Source organism: Nelumbo nucifera, chromosome 6 (genome assembly GCF_055504915.1).
Source record: "Nelumbo nucifera cultivar China Antique chromosome 6, China Antique-T2T, whole genome shotgun sequence".
NCBI lineage: Eukaryota > Viridiplantae > Streptophyta > Magnoliopsida > Proteales > Nelumbonaceae > Nelumbo > Nelumbo nucifera.
The window spans coordinates 16,971,010-16,978,835 of record NC_142654.1 but is presented as its reverse complement, the minus strand read 5'-3'; positions in this window follow the sequence as shown (position 1 = coordinate 16,978,835).

Below are 7,826 nucleotides of genomic sequence, written 5' to 3'. Positions count from 1 at the left end.
GACTACCGGGGTCATGAATCAAACAGTCCAATCATTTTGTTGATCTAGTAAGTAGTAATCCATAAAGCTGTGTTTGCCTGTTTGCCTGTTTGGTTTGATAACTACCGGGATTCAGACTGTTAACATAAAGCTGTGTTTGCCTGTTTGGATTGATAAAAAAGTAAGAGAGAACGTTGAAGTTGAGGGAAAGTCCTTATTTTCTGTCAAACCAAACATAGCCTAGTTATCAGGTGACATTCTTTGTTGGTTTCCATTGCTCAAGATTCATGTCTTATAAGTAATCTTTTTTTTTTTTTTCCAAAAGTGTTTCATCATCTAAGCCTTGTCCAGATTGTACATATACAATAAACAAAAATGAGTATAACTTGACAATCTATTCACATGCCTGGATTCTGGCCCAGCCCTTGAACATTTTCACTGCTTCAAGCTTGGGGTCCTTTCAAAATTTGACAAAAGTAAAATCCAGGCCCGGCCCATGAATAAGTCTTCCTCTGGTGTGTGTGTATATATATTGTTGACCTTTCAAATGTCAAGTCTAACAAAAAGAACTAAACGTCCTCAACTGTTTATCAATTTTTCAAACATGCCCCACTTGAGAGTTGAGGCCAAGGCCATGCTCTGAAACTGAAGCTGCCATTGCCATGAAGCAGCAAGTAAAAAATACAAAAAACACAACCGGAAAAAAAAGGAGACAAACGGAATTTAAGATTTTACAAAATTCCACGGGAGATGGACGGCCGAGCTAGTTGAATAGATCATCAATGGACAGACATGACCTTTGGCTAATTGGCTTCTTACCAATGAGATGTTTAAGTTTTAACGCCATGCCCATGTCGTCAAAAGTAAGTGAAAGTGGTTGGGAAAAAGAGATCAATGGAGTGGTTGACTTTAGAGTCAATTGTTGAACTAACTGGTGCCACTCTAGATTCCTCTGCATGTCGTTTTGCGGTGAGATGACGGTGAACATCCTGCCATTAAATTTAAGGTGAGAAACTGCAGAAGAAACAGAGACCTAAGCAACGGTGATGACAAGTTACCCATGATTTTCACCAAACTCTGAAACTTAAGGGTCCATTTGGCTTGCAGTGGAATTGGAATCAAAATCTCTTGGAATTGAAATCGGAATGATCTTTTCTTATAATTTTTTTAGTTCAGATCAGTGTTTTCAAACTGCTGTTGACCCGGATAGTTGAACCATTTGACCCAGGAATCATTCAGGCAATCAGTTCTATTTCACCTTTAATCCGGTCCTTGGCCAAAAACAATTGATTTAATCAGCGACCCGCTGACTCGGGCAATTAAGGCCATATTTGGTTCAATTCTCATTCTTACCCAAGATAAAATTCTAAAATGGAAAATAATGGATAAAAATAGGTAGAATGAGAAAATATTGCTATGAACCAAACACTTTTTTTCTAAAATGAATTCTTTCTCATTTGTGTGAGTGTTTACAAACCACCAGCCTAGGTCTCCAATAGTCAATGTTTACCACCAATTGGTGTAGATGTTTTGTAAAAGTACTTTCGTAAAGTGCTTTTATAAAAGTGCTTTCATAAAAGTATTTTTGCAAAAGTGCTTTTGTACTTTCATAGAAGTGCTTTCATAAAAGTATTTTTGTAAAAGTGCTTTCATATAAGTACTTCCATAAAAGTACTTTCATAAAAGTACTTTCGTGAAAGTGTTTTTATAAAAGTACTTCTGTAAAAAGTGCTTTCATGAAAGTACTTCCATAAAAGTGCTTTTATAAAAGTACTTTCATAAAAGTACAAAAGTTTTTTCGTGTAAAAGTACTTTTATAAAAATGCTTTCGTAAAAGTAAACATCTATGACAACAGTTTTATAGGTAGAGTTTCCTCGGAATGAAATGAGTAAGATGGGGTATGATTATTTTTCATGCTGCAGGCTAGTCAACTTTTGTGTTATAGTGCTGATTTTTCATTTTAAAAAGAATGTGACCCTTGGCAAGAATTTTGTAACCAAACACTCTAATGTTATTCACTCTTGTCCATTTTTGCCTAGAAGCAAGAATTAAGAGAATGAGGTCCACAGCAATGGACCAAACATGACCTAGACCATTGATTTGTTCAACTTGTTTAATAGTTTTTGGCCATTTTTATTTTTTAAGTTGAAACGGACCATCCATTTAAACCATCAACCTAAAAACCGGTGGCCAAAGCAGTTCTAATTCCGGATTGACATTTAAAACCATCAGCCCAAAATCAGAATTGGAATAAAGTAAAATGGGATTTCATTTCCAAAGAAAAGGGACGGAATGACCATTCCCTCAATGACAATGAAATTCAGATTCTACCCAACAGTTGGGACCTGAATTCCTTTTCCAGCATCATCAACATTACATTCTTCGGTCATTGGTCCTAATCCAATTTCTCCTTCATAGATGACTTTGAAAGTATGGTGGCTCCACCGTTGTCGGTGCTAATCTGATTTCTGGGAAATATGATCAGCCATCATCGGAGAAATATTTGAACCTGACAACGCACCACCAATTCACCGGAATCCTTATTCATAATGGTGAGAATCAACAATGAAGAAACCAGTTCTGTTCGAATTCGATAAATCTATGGGTAATAGTGGTATTACGAAAAATCTAATCTTAACTATTAATGATCCGCTGTTGGGAAAAAAAAACTTTCACTCCTTTTAAGAAATGATTTTGTAACCGTCGTTGGCCCGAACGGTAGGACCGCTCAGCCTGGAAACCATCCAGACAATCAGTTCTATTTTATTCAGTGTTTAGAAAACCAGACCGGATGGGCCAGTCAAATCGGTTGAATAATGACCGGGGACCTGACCGATTCGGTCACACCCCAATAACTGGATTTGCCCAAAACCTCTTATTTCCACAGATTACTTAATTACCACTAAATCACCTCTTTCCTTATGCTAATTAATGACTATTTATTGTACATATTACATAATTATGCACATATCTATGTATAATATTTATAAAAGTATGAATAGATGTAATTGGCTTTTGGAATTTTTATTAGACGTAAATGCCTCATTTCTAAGTTTTGAATCGGAGAAGGATCAATGGTAAATATGTGATTTTGCCGTTCCATTTAATGCTTATTAGGAAATGATTTTTCTTTCTCATTTAATGCTTATCACCTATATTAAAATTAACAGTTTCACGTTTTCTTAATGATCAATTTTTTTTTACCTTTCCACTCTTTACTCCCATAAATTCATTCTTCCCAATTCCATATCCATATATTTATCAACATAAATACCTATACCTATATTGAAAATGACAATTTCATCCATTCCGTATGCATTTTCATCCATCATTTCCAATTTGATTCCTGTCTTCTTTCATTTTTTAAGTAACATCTACTTGCCTCATTAATCTACTAATAATAATCTAGGTGATCACTAGCTAATGAGTGGGGATCTATACAACTTAGTGTGGCTGTTCAAAAATGGGCTGGATTTGTACTATGAACAGACATCAGAGCCCAAAACTTCCTACGTTTGAGTGCCTATCTACCAACCTCAATTTTGAATATTTATTTTATGAAATTTAGGATAGTGACTTCGAAGTTAGAATTGAGTTGAGTCTGACTTAGTTGAGCTTAAACAGATTGGTTAAGTTTATAAAAAATATGAATTTATTTTTGTATAGCCATCTTTTGTTGAGCTTTATAGTTCAATTTAAGAATTGAATTGATTAAAAATATGCAAAAAGTCCAACCCAAATTTAGATCAGACCCAAGTTTTCTGGCCTAGATACAACCCGCAGCCCAAAAACTCAGTCCCAATCCATGCAAAAATTAGGATTGGGTGAGGTTAGGCCCGCCCAAGTTGCAGCACTAACTAGGACAAAATATAGTTTGATTTGAGTTGAATCAATTAAGTGCAACACTGTAAAAAAAGGTGCAATCACATTTGGGTGAATAAGTATATATTTCTACAAATATCTCAACATGTTGTCTGATAAGAATAAGAGAGATTGAGACTCAAGGTTAATCATGTATAGCAGCAAAATAGGACAACTTGCTTTACCCCTTTTCTGCTGGTTCAATTTGGAAGGAATACAAATACAAATATGTAGAGTGTAAAACCTTGTATTTTTTATGTATTTATACTATACACATTTGTATTTGTTCCAAATTGAGATGGAACAATGAGTATTTATTGGAAACCATAAGAGCATTTTTTAAAATTTTCCCATAATAAAACCTAGAGATCAAACTACCAAGCTTTGTAACCATTTGTCATGTTGTTTGGGGCCATGAGAAAATGAAGAAAATTTTACTATATGGTATTAATTTGCATTCATCTTCATTGAATCATATATTTAAGGCATTTTTATTTCTTCTCATCATTAATTTCTATTAATTAAATATATACATAATAAATTAATAATTCCAATAACATAAAAACATACTTTTAAAATCTACTTGAAAAAAATGGTGTTTTCATCTAGGCAGTGGTAAGAAATTAAACCATTTCGGGTCAAATCGACCAACCATGTCGCCACAATTAAATAATAAAATTCAAAAATAGATAAATGCAAAAAAATATAGAAATTAAAAAAATGGAAACATTTTTAACATCATATATTCGACATATTAAACAATAATAAATATGATAAATAAGAAATGATTTTATTAATGATGGAAATGGAATGTAAAATTTAAAACCAATTAGAAATAAAACTATTTTCCTATTCTCTCTCATTAAATCTCATATTAAGTTATATTCTCTCACTAAATCCACAAAATTAATTTTAATATTATAAAAATAAATATTTTGAAAATAAAATTATTTTCTTCCCTCCAAATGGTGGGTAAGTAATTCAACTATTTTTGGTCAAATGGGTTAATAAATAATGTCATATTTAATAATAAAAAATTAAAATATATACTACAAAAAATAAAAAGAATTGGGCATATCTCTAATATTGCATATTCACTATACTAAATAAAAATACATATGAAATGTAAAGTAATTTTATCAATGATGGAAATTGAATGGAAAAGTTAAAATCAACCTATAAATGAAATGATGTCATAGTCAAATAATAAAATTTTAAAAAATAGAAAATATAAATAATAATAAAAAATAGAAAAAATTGGGCACATGTCTAATGTTACATATTTATAAAAATAAATATTGGGTATATCTCTAATATTATACATTCATTATCAATGATAGAAATGTAATATAAAATTTAGTGTCAACCTAGAAATCAAATTATTTTCCTTTTTGGGTTGTGGGTTAGTGGTTTGGGTCAAATGGATTATCCGATGATATAATAGTTAAATAATTTAAATCTTTAAAAAATAAAAATTACAAGTAATCAAAAGAATATATAAAAAAAATATATATTAATTATGACAAACAAAAATTAAGTATAATAATTAAAAATTATTTATATAATGTAGATTCTATATAATTTAAAAATAAATCCAAAAGTAAAGCTATTTTCTTACCTAGATGGTGGGTCAATGATCCAACTTTTAAAAGAAACTCATGATGTCATAATTGAATAATAAATATTTAAAAAATATAAAACACAAAATTATGTCGCATTTGGGAAGATTTATAATGTTATATATTCATCATAATAAATAAAATTTATTTTTATTTATGGCAAAAATTAATGATACAAAATTTAGTAATAATAATAATAACAACAACAACAATAGTAATAATAATTGTTATTGTAATTTAAAATTTTCACTGTTTGAAATAGGCAAATTTTCTAGAAATTTTCACATGATATTGGGGTTTTTGGACATATATTTAACACATCTCACATTTTCTCTCAAGCCCAAATTAAGTCCAAGTTTTGGATCGTTTTCTGATTTAAAACCGAAGGATCATAATTAAAAGGGCAAATTTGAGGTTTTAAAATATTTCAACAATACGTGCAAATAGACCTTGACGAATTGCTTAGTCCAAGCGAGGTCTTAATCCAATTTGAAAGTAAGAGGAAGTTTCGATATATAGTAGCAGAAACCTCTAAAAGGAGGTCTAAGTCTTTGACCCATATATATGTGACAAAACAACTCGGCGGGTAAAATATTTTGATAATCCTCCACCAGAAGTAAAATAATAATATTCTTGTACGAGGGAATATTATTATTACCTTTTCGTGCCACACAAGACAAATTAATTCTGAAAAGTCAAAATCAAAACCAAAGTCAAGATAATTGCTTGAATAGGCTCGATCTCTCGGGCATACATATAATAAATTCTCAGCACAATTTGTTAGTCCAATACTGCATAGTTTAGATATGGAATCAGGATTTTAGCATGGGCAGTCTCCGGCCAAGGTCATTCTTCCCCGTACTGGCAGTAGTACTCTTTCTCCTTCTAACTACTTCTCTGGCGAGCTTTATTTCAATTTCATATGGTGTTTTCTTTTTCTTCTTCTTCTTCGATCTCTTGAGTTGAATTGTTGCTATTTCCTTGAAAGTTGATGAAGGGGCGACATGGTGTTCTTCTCGCTGTAAAGGAAATCCAAGAAAGTTGGTTCCAGGCAACCATGGCGATGTTGTTGCATGTAAAAGCCAAAATGTCTCCGGCATCAAATCCTAAGGGGGAGGTTGTCTCCGCCACCACCGCCCAAAGGAAATGAACCAGTGAGAACAAAAATGGAAACTCCGCCTCCATCCCCCACCACAACCTAAAATTTGAAGACTTGAGTTCGTAATTAAGTAGTGCACATCATGTACTCCCATCTTTATTTTGGCATCAATTAAATTTAACGCAGCAGATCGCTGCTATCTTATAGCAGAGCACCGCCTCCATAACGATTCACCTACGATTGAAAGTGTATTTGTGATATACCGGCCTCTACCACTTCCTCCATGCAACTACCTGCTAGGCGGCGGTCATGGATTATTCAAGCATCCAAATTAGGAATACTACTCACTAGCTGGTTTAAGTACTTCGCCGGCCGGGAGCTTTGGGTTGGACCTTATAGCAACCAAAGGTGAAGCACAAGGACAAAATGTTTACGTTAAATTTCTTTCTGAAATGCTTAACATGCTTTTTTCTAATGTGGATGTTTGTGAATATCAACATTGTAATCATCTTTTTACAATTCCTCCTCATTAAATCCAACACTTAAGAATTGAAATTATTAAATTGCATTCATGTTCATTGAATCATATACTTAACTCATTTTTGTTTCTTCTCATCATTAATTTCAATTAATTAAATTAATACTTAATAAATTAATAATTCCAATAACATAAAAGCTTATACTTTTAAAATCTACCTAAAAAAATAGTATTTTCATCTAGGTGGGGGTAAAAAATTGAACCATTTTGGGTCAAATGGGTCAATCCATGTTGCCACGATTAAATAATAAAATGAAAAAAAATTGGGAACATTTTTAACATACATATTAAACAATAATAAGTATGATAAATAAGAAATGTTTTTATTAATGATGAAAATGGAATGTAAAATTTAAAACCAATTAGAAATAAAAATATTTTCCTATTGTCTTTCATTAAATCCTGTATTTAAGATATATTTTTCTCATCATTAAATTATTGTAATTAAATCCATAATATTATTTTTAATAGTATAAAATAAATATTTTGAAAACAAAAACATTTTCTTCCCTTTTGATGGTGGGCAAGCAATTTGACCATTTGGGGTCAAATGAATTAATAAACAATGTCATAATCAAATAATAAAAAATTAAAATAAATAAGTATGAAATGTAAAAAGTATTTTTATTAATGATGAAAATGGAATACCAAATTTAAAATCTACCTAGAAATGAAATAATGTCATAGTCAAATAATAAAATTTTTAAAAATAGGAAATACAAAAATAAA